A 20,525-nucleotide genomic window follows, 5' to 3' on the forward strand; every position below is an offset into this window, starting at 1 on the left:
TCAATTAACTATGGCAAATTAAAGCAAATTAAAGTTACAGTCATGACTTAATAATCAAACAAATAAACTTTACCTCCTCAGAGACAGTTGTGGGCCTACTCCTGAGCACCTCAACAGACTGGCAGCATAGAGAGGACCGAGCCTCAGCTCACCCCCTTTTAACCACTTGGCCCCTCCCACTATAAATGGGCCAGTTCACTGACAGGGGGGAAAAAGAATTTGCAAACAATCCCTGCCTTTAAACAATTGTCATGCAAACACCATAACACACACAAACACACCAACACAACAACATGGCTCTAAATACAGCATATAAAGTTCTCTTAATGTCTTGTGTAGTGTTTGCTTTACTTCTACTTTTGCGAGTGAGGGCTCACACTGTCACATCACTTCCCCCCTCTCCGACGGCTGTGAGCTCAGGAAGCCGTGACAAGTAATCCGCCAGGACATTCATCTTTCCAGCTCGGTAGCGGATGTTAAAACAATAGGGCTGCAGAGCCAAGTACCACCTTGTGACCCGGGAGTTTTTATCCTTCATCGAGTTGATCCAGCTCAAGGCCCGGTGGTCCGTTTCCAGGTCAAAGGTCCGTCCCAGAAGATAATAGCGTAGGCTGTCCAATGCCCACTTGATGGCCAGGCATTCTTTTTCTACAGCCGAGTACCTGGTTTCTCTGGGCTGTAACTTTCGGCTTAAATAGAGAAGTGGTCGTTCCTCACCCTGTTCTCCTTGTGCTAGGACAGCACCGAGACCCACACCCGAGGCATCAACTTGAACAAGGAATCTCTGGGTGAAATCCGGGCTTTGCAGGACAGGTGGTGAGCACAGAATAGCCTTAAGGTTATTGAAAGCAGCTTCACATTCGACAGTCCACTTCACTGGATTGGAAGCATTTTTTAGGGTCAGGTTGACAAGGGGGGCTGCAATGGTAGAGAAGTGGGGCACAAACCTCCTGTACCAGCCTGTTAGGCCCAGGAAAGAACGGACCTGCTTCTTCGTTCGGGGTCTGGGGCTGGTTTTGATGGCTTCCATCTTATCCACCTGAGGATGTATCTTTCCATTACCAAGGTGGTATCCTAAGTAGGAAACCTCTTGTTTTGCCCACTCACATTTCTGGGTGTTAAGTGTGAGTCCTGCAGAATGGACCCTCTCAAGGACTTGGTGCACGTGGGACAGATGGTCTTCCCAAGAAGAACTTAAGACGACCACGTCATCAAGATAGGCAGCACTAAACTGCGCATATCCCTGTAGAACCCGATCCATTAACCGTTGGAATGTGGCCGGAGCTCCGTGGAGCCTGAAAGGCATAACAGTGTAATGGTAAAGACCTGTTGGGCTACGGAAGGCAGTGTATTCCCTGGACTCCTTCTCCAACGGCACTTGCCAATATCCCTTACACAAGTCGAGGGTGGTAATAAACACAGCTCTACCCAGCCTTTCGAGAAGCTCATCAATGCGTGGCATTGGATAAGCATCGAATTTAGAGACAGCATTTACCTTGCGTAGGTCATTACAGAGCCGGATGGTGTTGTCTTTCTTGGGGACAAGGACAATGGGATTACACCACTCACTGTCTGACGGTTCTATGACTCCAAGGTCAAGCATGGTCTGGATCTCAGTGTTGAGTGGCTCCACCAATCTCTCAGGCACTCTGTAGGGGCGCTGGCGGATAGGAGAGGGGTTCTTTAAGAGGATGACATGCTCTATCAGAGGTGTTTTCCCTGGCTTCCCACTGAACAGCTCAGGGAACTCCTCACACACCTGCATGAGCTCAAGAGCAGACTGTGCCGGCAAGTGGCTAAGATCTGGTGGCTGGGTGGTGGTCAGCATGGAAAGATCAGTCCCCTCTACTGTCTCATCCGTCTCCACCTCACGAGCCAGCATTACCTTCTCCCCTTGCAACTCCATGCTGGAAGGGTTTGGACTGGTTTGGGCCACATCAGCTCCCCCTGTACGGCCCCTTCGTTCCTTCCATTCTTTCAGGAGATTAATGTGGTACACTTGTGACATCTTACCCTTATCCGGGTGTGAAACCTCATAGGTGACAGGACCAATCCTTTTGACCACTGAATAGGGCCCTTGCCATTGAGCCAGCAGTTTATGGCTGGAGGTTGGAAGCAACAACATCACCTGCTGACCTGGCTGTAGCACCCGCTGGCGAGCCTTCTGGTCATACCAGCTCTTCTGCCTTAGATGGGCCTTCCCCAGATTGTGCCTTGCCTCTGCTCGGTATTGCTCCAGCCGGTCCCTCATCTGCAAGACATAAGAAAGAACACTTCTCCGTGCAGTTTGCTTACCCTCCCAGGATTTCTTCAAAAGGTCCAAAGGGCCTGAATAGGGAAGCCGTAAAGAAGCTCAAAGGGCGAGAACCCGGTAGAGGCTCGGGGTACCTCTCGATAAGCAAACAGGACAAAGGGGAGCCATTTGTCCCAGTCTCTACCGGTATCGCTGACGAACTTCCGCAGCATGGACTTCAGCGTTTGATTAAACCGTTCCACTAAACCGTCCGTTTGTGGATGATAGGGAGTGGTGCGGATACCTGTGATGCCAAGCTGTTTGTGAAGCTGCTTCATGTGCTGGGAAGTGAAATTGGTACCCTGATCAGTAATTATTTCATCAGGGATACCCACTCGGGAGAAGAACTGGACGAGGGCATCGATGATTTTCGGCGTCTTGATACTCCGCAGAGGGAAGGCCTCAGGGAACCTGGTTGCATAGTCACAGAGGACAAGAATGTATTCATGACCAGCACTGCTCTTTTCAAGGGGTCCAACGATGTCCATTGCAATCCTCCGAAACGGGGTATCAATTGCTGGAAGGGGGAGTAATGGGGCCTTCTCTGGTCGCCTCGGTGAGGTCTTCTGGCACTGCGGACAGGTTTGACAGTACTCAATGACATCTCTCACCATTAGCGGCCAAAAGAATCTGGCCCGGACTCTAGCGAGAGTCTTGTCTTGCCCAAGATGACCTGCCCACGGGATGGAATGAGCCAGGTGTAGGATTAAAGGCCTACAACTGGAAGGAACAACCAACCGGTTCTCTGGCTGATCTGCCACATACAAGACTCCATCCTCAAGCAGGTATTTCTCACCTTGGTCTGGCTTCCGAGTGGTCTCCAACTTCCCCACCTTCGCCAGCAGGGGTGCCAGGGAGACATCAGCTTTCTGTAGCTCTCGGATGTCCTCTGGTACCTGCCACTTTCCATCGGAGTTCGAGTTGGGAAGGACACTAAACACAGGAGTACCTTGGATCTTCTCCAGGCGACGCTGGTGCCGGCTTTTCCGGGGCCCTTTATGTCCACCCTGACATAGAGAGGTATCCAAGTCAGGAAGGGGCTCCAGCTTAAGCTTGACCGTCTGGGACCGGGTAAGGACTGGGTAAGCCTCGGGAACATCTGTGATTGAACAGGACTGTTCTTGCCGCCGGCGTGTTCTGCAAACAAGATCAGGCAGAATAGGCAAGATCATGTCATGGGGCAGGTTTTCAAGGACTCCAACACGGAGTAAGAAAGCCTGATAATCAATGACGACTGTAACATTCATCACTGGATATCTTCTCTGATCCCCATGAACACACTGGATGGCAGTGGCATGCTTGTAATCAAGTTGACCAAGAGAAGCAAAGGAACGGTGAAGGAGGGTCATGGAGCTACCTGTGTCAAGTAGAGCTTGCACTTGATGGCCATTAACAAGCACCGACGTAAGGATGGATTCAGTGTCCGGTTCCAGTTCAGCTTCAGACATCATCTCTACAGCAGATGGCCATCCTAAAGCTGAACCGGATGGATGAGGAACATGACAAAAGCTGGACAGCTTGGGGCCTTTCAAGGGACAGGCAGAGGCTCGATGCCCTGGCTGTTGGCAATAGTAGCATATGAGCTCCATAGCTGGGCCCGGTTTTACACCCCCCTTTGTCTCTCTCAAAGTTGCTTTAGTGTTAGTGTTTGCTTTACTTCTACTTTTGCTAAGGAAGTGCAAAAGATGTTGAGATGGTGGCACCCAGTCAATCACAACACAACCAGTCTCAGGTGTGGTGACTGGGAAGCAATTAAGGACACCATCATGTTCTCCTGACAAGTGTGCACCCTGGTCAGGAGTCATAGGTCCTTAAAGTGACAGTGAGGGCTCACACTGTCTCACACACACACACACACACTCACACACACACACACACACACACACACACACACACACACACACACACACGTCTCTTTTTAGCTGATTTTTTGTTAAAGGGATAGTTCACCCTAGAATGATATTTCGCTCATTATCTACTCACCCTCATGTTGACTAAGGGCTGGAAGAAGTTTCGGAGCCCACCGTCCCTTCTCTGAGTTACAGGGGGTCTTAGCGTAGCAGTGCATTTCAATGCCATGGTAGCAAAGGGACACCAGAGCTCTTCGTAAAAAAAACACACACAAAAAAACATCCAAATACCTCCATGATGCTCGTATGTAATGTCCGTCTTGTGCTGAAGCCCCAAATTGCGGAATTGTCCCGAAAAAAATTAAATAAGTCCACATTCCAAGCATGTTTGTAGCATTAGCTCCCAGTGTTGTTGTCCGGTCTTCCGCTGCCAGCGCGCATGCGCAATGTTCGCACTGAGACTCGAGTCGGTCTCAGTGCTCTCATGTGCTCTTGCGCATGCGCGCTGGCAGCGGAAGACCGGACAACAACACTGGGAGCTAATGCTACAAACATGCTTGGAATGTGGACTTATTTAATTTTTTTCGGGACAATTCCGCAATTTGGGGCTTCAGCACAAGACGGACATTACATACGAGCATCATGGAGGTATTTGGATGTTTTTTTGTGTGTGTTTTTTTTACGAAGAGCTCTGGTGTCCCTTTGCTACCATGGCATTGAAATGCACTGCTACGCTAAGACCCCCTGTAACTCAGAGAAGGGACGGTGGGCTCCGAAACTTCTTCCAGCCCTTAGTCAACATGAGGGTGAGTAGATAATGAGCGAAATATCATTCTAGGGTGAACTATCCCTTTAAGTGTTCTTTTTCTGTTAGGTTACTGTTATTCTTTCTTTTTCTTTTCCTTCTCTTTCTTACCTGTTAGTGTATGAAGACAATTAATTTAATTTAATTTAATTTGATTTCAGGTACGCTGGCTCAGCAGAGGGAACATGCTAAAGCGGTTCTTTGAGTTAAGGAATGAAGTGAAAGCCTTCATGGAGCAGGATGGGATGGAGGTTCCTGAGCTAAGTGACCCAAAGTGGCTCATGGACTTTGCTTTTCTGGTCGATATCACACATGAGCTGAATGTGCTCAACAAGAAGCTACAGGGCCCAGGCCAGCTGGTCAGCGCTGCCTATGATAATGTGAAAGCGTTCTCCACAAAACTGGTCTTATGGAAAACCCAGGTCTCTCAGAAAAACCTCTGCCACTTCCCAGCATGCAAGGCACTTGCAGACAAAGGTACACCATTCAGTTGTGAGGAGTATGTTGAAGCCATTGTGAAGCTACAGGAGGAGTTTAATCACAGGTTTGCAGACTTCAAAACACACAAGTCCATCTTTCAGATTTTTGCCAACCCCTTTTCCTTTGATGTGGAAGATGCTCCCCCTGTGCTTCAAATGGAGCTCATTGACCTACAGTGCAGTTCTGATCTCAAAGCAAAGTTCAGGGATGTGAATGGGAATGAAGAGAAGCTTGGACAGTTTATAAGAGAATTGCCCGACACCTTCCCTGAGCTGTCCAGGATGTTCAAGAGGACCATGTGCCTTTTTGGGAGCACATATCTATGTGAAAAGCTCTTCTCCACCATGAACTTCAACAAGTCCAAGCACAGGAGCAGACTTACTGATGCACATCTCCAAGCCATGCTGAGAGTTTCAACCGCCTCTTCCCTCAAGCCAAATGTGGCTCAGCTGTGTGAGAGGAAGCGCTGTCAGGTCTCTGGCTGCAAAAAGTACACAAGAGAGTCCTATGTTCTGAAGAACTGTTCATTGTTCACTTTAAAAAAGAGACTTGCTCTTACTTCCCTGGGTAGAAAAGGTAAAATTAAAATTAATTCTTTTTTCAGAGGAATTTATGTTTATAATTACTGTTCATGCACTTTGAGATTGTTGACAGTGCAATACAAATTTAATAAGAATAATAAATGTCTGTTGAGGAACTGTTATGTAATAATAAATACTGTGAAGGTTGGAACAGTTGTTTTCTAAAAGGGTAAATTAAAAAATATATATATCTTTTTTTTCAGAGGAATTTATTTATGTTCTGTTTATGCACTTTGAGAATGTTGTTGAACTGTTAATAAATATTGAGAAAATTGGAACCGTTTTTTTTTTTTTTTTTAATACTAAACACCCTTTTTAAGAAATACTTGAGTACTTGTGGCCCAACCTCAGCCAAGCTCTTCCTCCAGTGGCCCCCAGGTAATTTGAGTTTGAGACCCCTGTTGTAGATACTTATGTGGAGTTCTCTTCTCCCCAGGGGCGGACTGGCCATCTGTACGTTCTGGAGAATACCAGAACGGCCGGTACGGCAGGACGGCCGCAGCCGGCCGCTGCGCAGCCGTCACAGTTTTTTTTTCTTCTCTTGCTTATCATCTACTGTTGTTCCATGTCCAGACCAATAGGTGGCAACAACGCGCCTGCAGGCACATAGATGCGCAAGCTCACTCGTCACTCAGCCGTTGACGGGGAGGTATTAGTGTACCGTGTAGCTCAACTGGTAGCGCACCTACCCTTGTGACCAAAACTCTTGCTCCTGTGTGGGATCGAATCCCTCCATAACCCTCTGAGTTTGGATAATGCATTTTCTTTCCCCATCATTATGATCACTCTGTCAAAGTTAAAGCGGTAACACGAAATGCTTTTAACGCTTTTACCGCTTCGACTAGCAATTGTTTTTTTTGTTTTTTTCCCCCCAATCGCCTGTTCATTCAGCCTGGGGAGGGAGATGAGAGGGGGAGGGGGGTGGCGCAGTCTTAGTTATAATGTTACAGAAAACCTGCATGTTTTTTCTCCTCATGTTCCTACACTAAAGAACCTGTTCTTCTTATCACCAAATGAGGCTGCTCTCCCTCTGTCAGCTGATTTTTTAATACCATGAATGGAAAGCATAAGAAACGTCCAGATCTGGATGTTCCTTATGCTTTCCATTCATATTGCTGTTATTTCAAGCAATATATATATATACATATACATATGTGTGTGTGTGTGTGTGTGTGTGTGTGTGTGTATGTATATGTATATATATATATATATATATATATATATATATATATAGACAGTATATAGTCACCTACGATGTGGATGTGTACAGTTTTGTCATGAATGCCCCCACCCCACATTAGCTCAACTGCTGTTCTGCTGTAATTTCACATTTTAACTGTTAGATGTGAAACTTGTGCCAGTTTGCTGAGCTTGCTTGGCCCTCTCTTGTGGTGAGGCTAAAACGAGTGTCCTTGAATTAGGACTTAAGTCTTCATTTTTATTTATGTATTTGTTTTGTTTACCTTGATTTTTTTTTTTTTTTGGTAGCTCCTTTGCTTTGACCTTTTTCCAAATAATTGAGGCTAACTGCATTGAACTTGTGGTGTTTGTACATTCATGGTGGGATGTATTTTTTTGTTGAATCTGTGGTGTAATGCAGTATATGCTCTGTGGCCATTTTATGAGGTACATGTGTACACTCTAATGCAGTCCAATACATGTTGATCCAAAGCATATTTGCATAATGCCTCCTATAATCAGTTTTTATGACATCATAGAATGAAATGTTTGAAGTCATGGTCATGATTTCTAAAGCTGGAATTGACAGTAAAGCCATTGTACTTATTTGCAATAGATTATTCAAGTGTACCTAATGAAATGGCCACTGCTTTCATTATCATCTGCAGTATTACTGTAACAGCCTTGACTTTTTCTAATTGCAAGATATCAAAGATGATGTTCCTTAAAGTTGTAAAGTGCTGAATTTTAAAGATCAGTTCATGCTATAGTGTGTTATACTGTGCCGGTGCATCAGTGTCTGATTAGCATTCACGATTTTGGTTCTTGTCTTCCTGTCTTTGTGTTGAGGTAGACACACTTTGAATTCAGCAGGGCCTGTAGTGGCTGTGATGTGCCTTGTTCAAGTGCCAACACCACATGTCAGGTGTGGTAGACACATTTAAATTTACTGTAATTTTGAAAATTGCCAATAAAGTTGTCAGAGATATACTGTGTGTTGCTTTGTGATTTTAACAGGAAGTAAGATATCACATTTGAAATGCATTACTATTGTATACTTTAACACATAGGGCCGGATTTACTAAAGGTTTGTGTGTATTAAAACGTGTGCAAACGTGATTGCACGCGCAAACACATGTGGAACCTGATCTACGAACCGGACGCACCGAGGATTGCGTCCCTCACACGGGCAGAATAGCACGTGCGATCCATTTAGCTCAGGGGTGGGGAACCTTTTTCACATCAAGGGCCATTTCAATTTTTCCAAAGTCCTCAGAGGGCCATACCATTATGAACACATAACTAAAGATGAAAAAAAAGACAGAAAAAAGTCTATAACTGCTGTGTTACTAAGCCTCATGTTTGCTGCATTTCTAGACTTACCTAATGTGATGGCTGGAACTGTTTTTCTCTAGCAAGGCGTCTGATGTCAGCTGGCAGTGATGATGATGCTACTCGAAGCTGGTTTTCCAAGTTTGAGTCAGTCAGTCTTGAGCGGAAGCGAGTCTTTGCAAGAGTCAGTTTTGAAAAGAACTGTTCACAGCGATACGTTGTCCCAAACAGAGATGCAAACTTCAGGGCATGTCTCCTCAGGATGGGAAAATCCTCAGCACGAACATACAGTTTGTAAAAGTCCAGCAGAGAAAGGTTGTGGTACTTGGCTTTGAGCTCGGTGTTGTTTTGCAGATCAATTATTTCCATTTGGAGGTTGTCTGGCACATCAGACAGTTGCACATTAAATGGTGTCGCAAACATGTCGAGTTCCTTTTGTATATTTTTCACATCATGAAACCTCTCATCAAATGCCTGGATGAGTTTTGCACACTCACCAGCATATTCAGTCGTAACATCAGGCTTTTGTTCTTGTAGGGTGGGAAAGTGCACAGTGTTTCCCCTTTCCAGCTGTCCTTGCCACAGCCTTAACTTCACTTCAAATGATTTCACATTTGAAAGCAGAGAGCTGATGAGCTGGTTGGGACCTTGCAGCTTGATGTTTAGCTCTGACAGGTGCTTGCTGATGTCCACCATGAAGGCCAGATCACGGAGGAACTTGCCATCACTGAGCTCCATGACAGGTTTACCCTTCATCTCCATGAAGCGTCTGACTTCTTCCCGCAGTGTATAAAACCGTGCGAGCATATTTGCACGACTCAGCCATCGCACTTCACAATGATAAACCAGATCACCGTACTCTGACTCAAGCTCGCTGAGTAACTCCTTGAACTGGCGGTTGTTCAGCCCTCTGCTTTTAATGAAGTTTATGGTGGACACAACTGTTTTCATCACATTGTTAAGCTTCAGGGAATGTGCACACAAACTCTCTTGATGTATGATACAGTGGCATACAACTAAATCACTTGGATCCAGACTCAGTCGGCTCATTTCTTTTTTGACTAAAGCAGTCAATCCTTTTTGCGCGCCAACCATTGCGGGAGCTCCGTCAGTGGCGATGCCGCTCAACTTCTCAAATGGCAGTTCAAAATTGTTCATGGCCACAATAACTTGATTGAACAAATCCTCACCTTTAGTAGTGCCATGCATGGCTTGCAAAGAGAGCAACTCCTCCTTCGTTTCAAACTCAGACGTAATCCCACGCAGAAAAATGGCAAGCTGCGCTGTGTGTGTGATGTCTGTTGTCTCGTCACAGGCCAGAGAAAAATACTAAAAGTCTCTTGCAGTGTTCTTGAGTGTTTTTTCAATATCTTGCGCCATATCCGTAATCCTTTCTGAAACGGTTCTCCGGGACAAACTGACGCTTTGAAATAATTTCACTTTGTCGGGCGCGAGCAGCTCCGCGGCGGCTACGAGGCACTCCTTCACGAACTCTCCTTCAGCGTGAGGTTTCAGCTTCGTGGCTATCAGTTCACTCACCACAAAACTTGCACGCGTGATATTCTCTCTGTCAGTCTGTGGCCGTGTGAAAGCTGCTTGTTGAGCACCCAAACTCCGACGAAGAGCGTTAATTTTATCCAAACGCATTTGTCCTTTCAACTCGTCGAGTTTAGCATGTTTCGAGCTGTAATGGCGCTCGACATTGGCCTTTTTCATCACCGCAAGCGCCTCGCCACAAACTAGGCACACTGGCTTGCCTTTCACTTCAACAAAGAAAAAGTAATTTGTCCATTTTTCCTGAAACACGCGGCATTCTGCGTCCACCTTCCTTTTCTTGACAGTCGCCATGATGCATCACTTGTCTGTGTCGGTACTTGTCATGTGTCAGTCACTCCGACCCAATGCAGTGGTACGTACATCACATGCTGTATTCACTGACCCTGACGTTGACTCGGACATAGGACACTCTCTCGGAAAACTAATGACGGGCGATATATATATTTTTTTATTCATGTATGCATATATGAAGATATAAAATATAAAAATTGTATTGCATTGCGGGCCAGTTGAAATGGCCTCGCGGGCCGTATACGGCCCGGAGGCCCGATGTTCCCCACCCCTGATTTAGCGTGTTTGCCTTGATGAATATGTAAATATGGGCGTTTCAGCCAGAACGTGCAGAATACTGGGAGGAGTAGATGTAAATCGATTTATTTAGCGTGTGTAATGTGATTTACCAAACCAGGAAGAGATTGCGGTGGCTGTTTTTGCCTCTTTATTCACCACGTCTGAAAACCATGTAGTAACTGATACAACTTTGCCAAAACTTATGCGTTTATTGATTTGATACCTGTCAGAGCCCCATGAACTTACATCTCTGCATTTCCTCATGACTGGGTAATTCTGTAACAGTTTTTCAGTCATTTACACGCCGTTACGCACGGGGCACGTCTGTCCTGCAGTGCGCTCCTCTCCTCTCCAGTACCTGGCTGCTCAGCTCCGTCTCTCAGTCCCGGTCCCGGACTGAGACGTCACCGCTGCCTTCACCCGTCTTTGATCCCTCTGGTCAGTGGTCAGAGCGTTTAGATCCGTGTGTCCAACCTGAGCTCTCTATTAATCCACTGGATCATGGGCGGCACACACACACACACACACACACACACACACGTATTATAGGTGTGTGATTGTCGCTGCAGCTGCTGCCTGTTCGTCACTAAATGACGTGTTGGGCCCTGTAGCGATTTGTGTTCATTAATCTAAACAGAGCGCGAGAGAGATGAACACACATGCTGTCATTGTAGCATTGGATCAAATGTCATTCTGTCCCTTCGTCCGTTCAGCTCTCTGTCCACTCTCTCCATGGCGGAAACGATTACCACACGCAAAACCCTCATTTACATATTGCGGTTTGCACGTGTTTTCATTTAGCGGGTTACTCTTAGTAGATCACCTGTTTTGCGTGCACTAACCAAACTCGCAATATTATAGCGGGCGCAAACAATATAGCGCCCGATCTTAGTAAATCCGGCCCATAGGGTTTATGTGAAAGTTCACATTACCTTTAACTGAATCAACACATAATGTTTATGTATACTTTTGTATTAACTTTATTTAATGTATTTACACTGATTCAGCATGGTTTAAACACATTGCATTAAATAGGACCCTCACATTGAACTTGCCTAATAAAATTACATGGAAAAACCTCATGTAATTAAAATACATGAAGTCAATGTTTTTGCTTCAATTATTTTTTTGAGTGCACGACCAATGGACTCACCTGGTAGAGGAAATCTACACAATGGAAAAAATGACACACAGCTTAAGGCAACAGGAAGCTCAGTTCAAAGAGAAATGGATGAGATGGACAATATTTATGAGTGAACAACGACAAAACAAAAAAACTTGATCTCCTGCTGTATGTGTGCATTTAATCTGATCAGGAGTCACTCTCATAACTTCAGAGTCCACACCTTAAATAAACATCAGAATGACATCAAAACCCATCTAACCTGTTTAGAGAGGTGTAGTTCTATGGTCTGTCCACTAGATGGTGGTAAGTCATATTCCAGGGAGCAGATTCAGGTTCACTAACAGCTGACAGTCACATCTCTAACCAACAGCAGAACACTTTGCATCAAATTGCATTTTGTCCAAAATGTTACATTTCAAATTTTCTGCAAAAAATCTAATATTAAAGTGTTTATGAGTCCAGTGAATTACTTAAAGGGATAGTTCAATATTTTAGCAAATCCTCCTCTCACCATAATCCCTATAGTCGAAGCAGTAGGTTCATTACCTTTAATTATCGGTGCATGTTGTTTTGAGATCAGTGGGGCAGAGGCGTGAGCTGCTCAGTGAACACAATGGAGGTGAACGGTATAGGTCCCCTGTCCCTCATCAAACTCATCAAATACACAATCCAACAACTCCACAACGCTCTGGTGGACAAGTTGTGACCTGCACATTCACCACGCTATGAGATAATCTTGTAACATTACATTCTTGAAATCACTCCGCCCAGCAGCCGTCTGACTGAATTAAGTTATACGTTTGTTTGTTTTTTCTTTTCTTTGAACTAGAGCTGACTGACAAAGCACCCAGGCTTCAGCATAATCACTGTATAGTTTACCTGAAACAACCAAATCACTGAAATTAAATTGAATAGCTATAGACTGATCGGTTCATTGTTTTATTTATTGATCTGTAGGTGGTGATTAGTGTACATCTCCAAGGCAGCGCTGCTCTTCTGTCCAATTCACACCTGAAGCTTCACTTTTCATTTGTAGTGTATTATCCACCTGAACTGTTTGCTTTAACATCATGTATTATGTTTATTCTTTGTATGTGTGCCCTTTTTTGGGAATTGAAGTAAAGTGTGAATTGGTGCTCTGCTTCATGGACATGTTTTGCTTAGAAGTAAACAAATCGAAGGTAGATGTTATAAGAGAGAAAGGCGCACATACATTTATAGATATATAAAGATGTTGCATTAGGTGTTTAGTAACAGTAATAGATTAGATAATGAGTAGCTCTTGTGAAATGTACCCTAGGAGAATGTATTTCCTGTTGCTCACATTTTTCCTGTGAAAGCCTTACTTAAGTTTATGTTAGCCTCATCCGGAGTAAGAATGCAAGGTCATAAAACTCTATAGGCTAGATCCTGTCTCATGTACATTGACGCAAAACATGAACTGTGTATGTTAAACACTTACAGGAATTGTTTAGATTAACAGAGACATGGATTGTTCATGTTAATGTCGAACAGTTAATACCTATTATGGTAAGCAATATCCTTATGTTGGGAGAAGATGGAGTTTTGCAGTTAGAAAGTATATATGATCATGGTTTTGAGCCATAGAGAGAAGATCTTACATTGGCACCATGAGATGCTCCAAGATTCAGCATTTTTGTGTACACTGTTCTTCTTCTTGTCAATAAACTTCTTTTTGAATACAAGTGAAGACGTGTCGGCGGTGATCTCTTCTTTTCATCAACACATCAATATACCACACATTCAAAAAAACTAATCAACAACTAAACAAACTGTCGGGGTTCGATACTTTGTAGCGATGGATGGAAAGATGATGGCCCAGTCGGCAAACTTTTGTTGGGTGATTTTCTTTTTATTACACCAAAAACCCAAAGACCAAAATACTCACAGGTGGCAAAGCAAAAAATAACCAGCAGGAATATTTACAACAGGATGGAGGCAAAAGATATGTACAAGAATCAGGCAGCAAGTCTACATGCTCCTCAGCCGAACACCCCTTCAAGTGAGCTGAGCTCTCTTTAAATACCCCCTTGGCCCCTCCCCCGGGCAAACCAATTAACAAAGCACAGGGGTTAAGGAACATAAACTGGGAAAAATACACAAAACTTACAGAACCCCTTTAAATCAAACCCCAGTACTGTGGCACTAATAACCCCTCATATGGCTACGCCACTTTTCCCCCAGAACACATAAATTAACAATACTTTATAACAATTAACCACATATGGTTTTGTCCGTGGTCACCTGACCCAAGGTAGCGCGCCACAGTGCGCTACTTATGACGTGGACCGGAACTGCCTCGGTTCGGCCAGTGAACCCGAGTCAGACCTCCGCAGCAACAGCAGGTGAGCGTGTGTGTAGGTGTGTGTGTGTATGTGTCACGTAGGCGCCGAGTGTGCACCCTCGACGACCCACAGTGGGGAGAACAGAGTTCAGGGCATGGAAAAAGTTTATGCCACCGCTGGACCGCGAGATGCGGCCGGCGGGGAACCGTTTATAAGGAGCTTGGCTCCGCCGGAACAATGAGGGCGCAGCGCGCGCCCCCGACACCGGCACTCTCTGGGAGAGAGAGCGCGCCGGTCAGGGAATGACGGGGCGTTCAAAGGCGCTCCGTCACATTATCCCCCTCCTCCCCGAGGTTGACGATGTGCGGCAACCTGGAGAGATAATCTGCCACAACGTTGGTCTTGCCAGCTCGATGTCGGATCTGGAACTGGAATGGCTGGAGAGAGAGGTACCAGCGGGTGAGACGACTGTTGTGGTCTTTCATGGAGTTAATCCAGGTCAGAGCCCTGTGATCAGTCTCTAAGTCAAACTCCCTCCCCAGCAGGTAGTACCTCAAACTCTCCAGGGCCCATTTGATGGCCAGGCCCTCCTTCTCCACAGTAGAGTACCTGGTCTCCCGTGGCAGCAGCTTCCGGCTCAGGTACAGCACCGGTCGCTCGTCACCCGGCTCACCTTGGGCCAGGACTGCCCCCAGTCCCACCGCTGAGGCATCTGTCTGAACCAGGAACCGCCGGCTGAAGTCAGGGCTCCTCAGAACTGGCGAAGAGCACAAACAGGCCTTGAGAGCTTGGAACGCCGCCTCGCAGTCCTCGTTCCAGATGACCGGGTTCCTCTGGTCCTTCGCCGTCAGTGCTGTCAGAGGTGCTGCGATGGTGGCAAACTGTGGGACGAACCTCCTGTACCAGCCGGCCAAGCCCAAGAAGGACCTCACCTCCTTCTTCGTGCGAGGGCGTGGGCAGCTACGGACGGCCTCGACCTTGTCCACCTGTGGACGGACCTCCCCTCGTCCAAGCCGGTACCCCAAGTACTTCGCCTCCTCCCTGGCCCATTGACACTTGGCTGGATTCAGCGTCAGGCCTGCCTGCTGGATCTGGCCCAGGACTCGCTCCAGATCACGCAGGTGCTGCTCCCAGGTGGCACTGAAAATGACCACGTCATCGAGGTAGGCAGCACTGCAGTCCTCACACCCCCGCAGGACACGGTCCATCAGCCTCTGGAAAGTTGCCGGTGCTCCATGTAGGCCGAAGGGCATCACCGTGAACTGGAAGAGGCCGGCAGGTGTCTGGAACGCTGTGCAGGGACGACTGGACGCTTCCAGGGGTACCTGCCAGTACCCTTTACAGAGGTCCAGGGTGGTGATGAACCTAGCCCGACCAATCCGCTCCAGCAGGTCGTCGATCCGGGGCATCGGGTAGGCGTCAAACTCTGACATGGCGTTGACCTTCCGGAAGTCGATGCAGATGCGCAGGGAACCGTCCTTCTTCCCCACAATGACCACCGGGCTACACCACTCAGACTGCGACGGCTCGATCACCCCCAAGCGCTGCATCTCCTCCACCTCCTTCTGAAGTTTGGCCACAAGATGCTGGGGCACCCGGTAGGCCCTCTGACGAACCGGCCCCTTGTCTTTCAGCCGGACCACATGCTCCACGAGGTCAGTCTTCCCCGGGTTGGCCGCGAAGAGCTTGGCGACCCCCTGGAACACCTGGCACAGCTGGCTGGACTGGGTGGCAGAGAGGTGCCCGAGAGCAGGCTCCGCAGACTGGCTGAGGTCGGCGAGGGTAGACGACTCCTCCCCCTCGCTGTCCACCGCCGTCACCAGCAGGGACGCCACAGGAACCCGAACCGGAGCCTCCTTCCACTCCTTCAGCAGGTTGACGTGGTAAACCTGCTTCGGCCTTTTCTTGTCCGGGTGGTGGATCTCGTACGTCACCGGGCCCATCTTCCTGAGGACGGTGTACGGGCCCTGCCATTTGGCCAGCAGCTTGCTGTTGGAGGATGGCAGGAGGAGTAGGACCTTCTGGCCGGGCTGGAACTCCCGGTGCCTGGCCTGTCGGTCGTACCACGCCTTCTGGGTCTGCTGGGCTTCACGAAGGTTGACCTCTGCCTCTTCTCTGTACGCCGCCAACCGGTCCCTCATCTCCAGCACGAACTGGACCACACCCCGGTCACTGGTGCCAGTTGTGGGAGCCTCCCAGGTCTTCCGCAGCAGATCCAATGGCCCCTGTACCTCCCAGCCATACAGGAGCTCAAACGGGGAAAACCCTGTGGACGCTTGGGGAACCTCCCGGTAGGCGAAAAGCAGGTAGGGCAGCCACTGGTCCCAGTCTCTCCCGGTGTCGTCCACAAACTTCTGCAGCATCTTCTTCAGGGTCTGATTGAAGCGCTCGACCAGGCCGTCCGTCTGAGGATGGTACGGGGTGGTCTTGATCGCCGAAATCCCCAGCTGCCGGTGGAAGAGCTGCAGGAGTCTGGAGGTGAAGTTGGTCCCCTGGTCTGTGATGATCTCGTCCGGCACACCAACCCTGGAAAACAACTGGACAAGACAACGCAGAACAGCAGGAGCAGTGACCGTGCGCAGGGGGAAAGCCTCCGGGAACCGTGTGGCGTAGTCACAGAGCACCAGGATGTACTGGTGCCCCCCACTGCTCTTCACCAATGGGCCCACAATGTCCATGGCCACACGCCTAAACGGAGTGGAGATCACGGGCAGGGGTTGTAGGTAGGCTCGGTCGGACTGGCGGACATAGCAAGTTTTCTGACAGGCGGGACAGGTTTTGCAGAAGGGTTGCACATCAGCATACATGGAAGGCCAATAGAACCTGGAGGATATGCGCAAATATGTTTTGTTGCGGCCAAGATGACCTGCCCAAGGCAAGGTGTGTGCCAGGTGCATTATCATCGGCCGACATGACAAAGGAACCACAAGGCGTTTGACACCATCCGCCACTGCATACAAAACATCACTGTCAACAACAAAACATTCTTTCTCCCCTTTTGACATATCCAGCCCCCCAACCACCTTGGCGAACAAGGGCTTCAGAGTCCCATCCCCCTTTTGCAGGGCCCCAATGTCCTCTGGCACCTCCCATATGCCCTTTGCACAGTCCGGCTCCCGGGACTTCAGCCCCTTTTCAAACCGCCGCTGGCGGCGAGACTTCCTGGGCCCCTTCATGGCCCCCTCAAACAAACTGCTGTCCAGGGTTGAAAATAGTTCTGGATCGGGCCCCTTTTCCGGCCCTGGGTCAGCCGTCACCCCCGCCCTGGCCTGGGCACGGGTGATCACATGACCGGACAAACCCTTCCCCAGGTCACTGTCTTTGGGGCCGGCCTCCAGCAGCACGTCCAGCAGCACAGGTAAGTCCCACCCCAGGATAGCAGCCACGGGTAACCTTTCCACTACCCCAACAGTCAGCAGGTACGGTTGCTCATCCACCACCACCGTCACCTCAGCTGTGGGGTAGGAATGGCTGTCCCCGTGCACACACACAATGTCTTCCCTTCTGCTATAATCCACCATGCCCGTTGGCACCAACTCCCTTCGGACCAGTGTCAGGAAGCTCCCCGAGTCAACCAGAGCAGTCACAGCCTCACCATTAATGGTAACATCCTTAAAGCGCTGTTGCCCTCCCCCAGTACTTGCAACCTCACCCCGAGGAGTGTAACATGCCCCGCTAAGCTTAGCTTTTCTGATGGGGCACAACGAAGCCTTGTGCCCTGCTTGCTGGCAGTAGAAACAGATGAACTCCTTACCGGGGCTTCGCTGGCGAGGTGCAGGCCGGGGTTCTCCAGGCAGAAGCTGGCTGGCTCTGGCTGCTGGTCTGGGCTGCGACGACACCTGACGACTGGGACCACCGTGGTAGGCAGGCGGGCCTCCCCTCCGTGCGTTGAGGTACTGCAGCGCTAGCTTGCCTGCAGCTAGCCCATCCGTCGGCTCGTGCTCCTTCACCCAGGTGCGGATGTCTGCTGGGAAGACTCGCAGCAGCTGCTCCAAAATGACCTGCTCACCGATCTGCTCCTTGGTATGCTGCTCTGGCCGAATCCACCGACGGTAGAGACCCTTTAAGCGGTGGTAAGTCTCTGTTGGGTTCTCTCCCGGTGGAACGGCCATGGCCCGGAACTGCTGGCGATACGTCTCCGGTGAGACGTCAAACTTGGTCAGGAGTGCCGCCTTCAGGTCCGGGTACGAATGAGCCCTCTCCTCGTCCATAGCGGTGTATGCCTCTAGCGCCTTCCCAGTGAGTAGCGGCACCAGGCGACATGCCCACTCACCATCTGGCCAACCCCACGTTCTGGCAATCCGCTCGAAGCGAAGCAGGTAATTTTCAATGTCCTCCCCAGCCAGGTACTGGGGAATCTTGGGGTCGCCACAGGGTCTGCTCTCCGGCCTCGGAGGTTCTGACCCACTGCTCACCCCAAACCTTGGCGCCCTTAAGGGTGAACTGCGGCGCGGTGCAGCGGGTGTCGGTAAGTCCATTCTCAGGCTCATCAGCGACCTCTCAGATGGTGATAGGGACCCGATCTCTGGGATAGGTGCAGGAACCGGTGCTACCGGCGTCGGCCCTGCCACTGCCTGACCCAGTTGCGGGGCTGGCCACGAAGCCCGGAGTCCCCTCAGCTCTGCCAGAAACCCCTCCTCTCTTCTCTGCTGTCCCTCCAGGAAGGTCCTCATGACCGCCACCAGCTCCTCTCCTGGACTTGGAGCTCCAGGGCTGGCCTGCAGGACTGGAGCCGCTGCACCCCCTTCGTCCTCCTCGGCTGTGGACCAGGCTCCCTCCTCGCCATCTTCGTCCTGTACTGGTTCCTCCTTTTGCGAGCGCAACCCGGTACGTCTTCCTGTGTACCGCAGGCGCCCTCGTCGACTGGCCATCCCACTTCTGACACCAAATGTCGGGGTTCGATACTTTGTAGCGATGGATGGAAAGATGATGGCCCAGTCGGCAAACTTTTGTTGGGTGATTTTCTTTTTATTACACCAAAAACCCAAAGACCAAAATACTCACAGGTGGCAAAGCAAAAAATAACCAGCAGGAATATTTACAACAGGATGGAGGCAAAAGATATGTACAAGAATCAGGCAGCAAGTCTACATGCTCCTCAGCCGAACACCCCTTCAAGTGAGCTGAGCTCTCTTTAAATACCCCCTTGGCCCCTCCCCCGGGCAAACCAATTAACAAAGCACAGGGGTTAAGGAACATAAACTGGGAAAAATACACAAAACTTACAGAACCCCTTTAAATCAAACCCCAGTACTGTGGCACTAATAACCCCTCATATGGCTACGCCACTTTTCCCCCAGAACACATAAATTAACAATACTTTATAACAATTAACCACATATGGTTTTGTCCGTGGTCACCTGACCCAAGGTAGCGCGCCACAGTGCGCTACTTATGACGTGGACCGGAACTGCCTCGGTTCGGCCAGTGAACCCGAGTCAGACCTCCGCAGCAACAGCAGGTGAGCGTGTGTGTAGGTGTGTGTGTGTATGTGTCACGTAGGCGCCGAGTGTGCACCCTCGACGACCCACAGTGGGGAGAACAGAGTTCAGGGCATGGAAAAAGTTTATGCCACCGCTGGACCGGGAGATGCGGCCGGCGGGGAACCGTTTATAAGGAGCTTGGCTCCGCCGGAACAATGAGGGCGCAGCGCGCGCCCCCGACACCGGCACTCTCTGGGAGAGAGAGCGCGCCGGTCAGGGAATGACGGGGCGTTCAAAGGCGCTCCGTCACACAAACATTCAATAACTCATCTAAAAAGAATGAAACCAGCCGGCGGTGAACCTCTAAAGACCTGCGGTTAAGTTAATCGGCTCTCTGTCTTACCCTCTGAGAAGTTTCCTCTCATCACAGAAAGCTGAGCCAGGTTTTCTAAAGAAATTGCTGCTCGTTTTCTAACCCATTCATAGTCAAAGCAGTGGTGGGGGATGCTTGGAGGTGGTAATGTCCTGGAGCAGGTGTGAATGTTCAGGAGTGTAGGGTGTGGTGGTAAGTTGGGGGCTGCATGCATATCTTTTAGGATGATAATCACAGAGTATAATAGGTTAGCCAGACAGTATTGTGTGGCGAAATGTGTGAATGTGTAAACAATTTATATTTTACTCAGTTTCCCTTCCACCCCAACTTTTCCTGCAGGTTATCTACAAGCTAATAAACATGTGTATGATTTATACATAAACATTTGTTTCACATTTATTTTTTTCCATTTCAGAAGGACAGATCCTTGATACAGTGTGCTGGATGTGAGTGTTATCATCCTAAATGGATAGTGTGATGTGGACATGATGTTAGATGACACTGATGCAAGTGATGCAGAGTCAGGTGACAATACCTGTGGACAAGTGGACAAAGTAAACCAACCAGGCACTCATTGCCCAGTCAATGTGGACATTGAGTCCTGACCGAAAAAACACACCATGCTCCATGACTGGTATCGCTAGTAATAT

This window comes from Trachurus trachurus (assembly GCF_905171665.1).
Source record: "Trachurus trachurus genome assembly, chromosome: 13".
Lineage (NCBI taxonomy): Eukaryota > Metazoa > Chordata > Actinopteri > Carangiformes > Carangidae > Trachurus > Trachurus trachurus.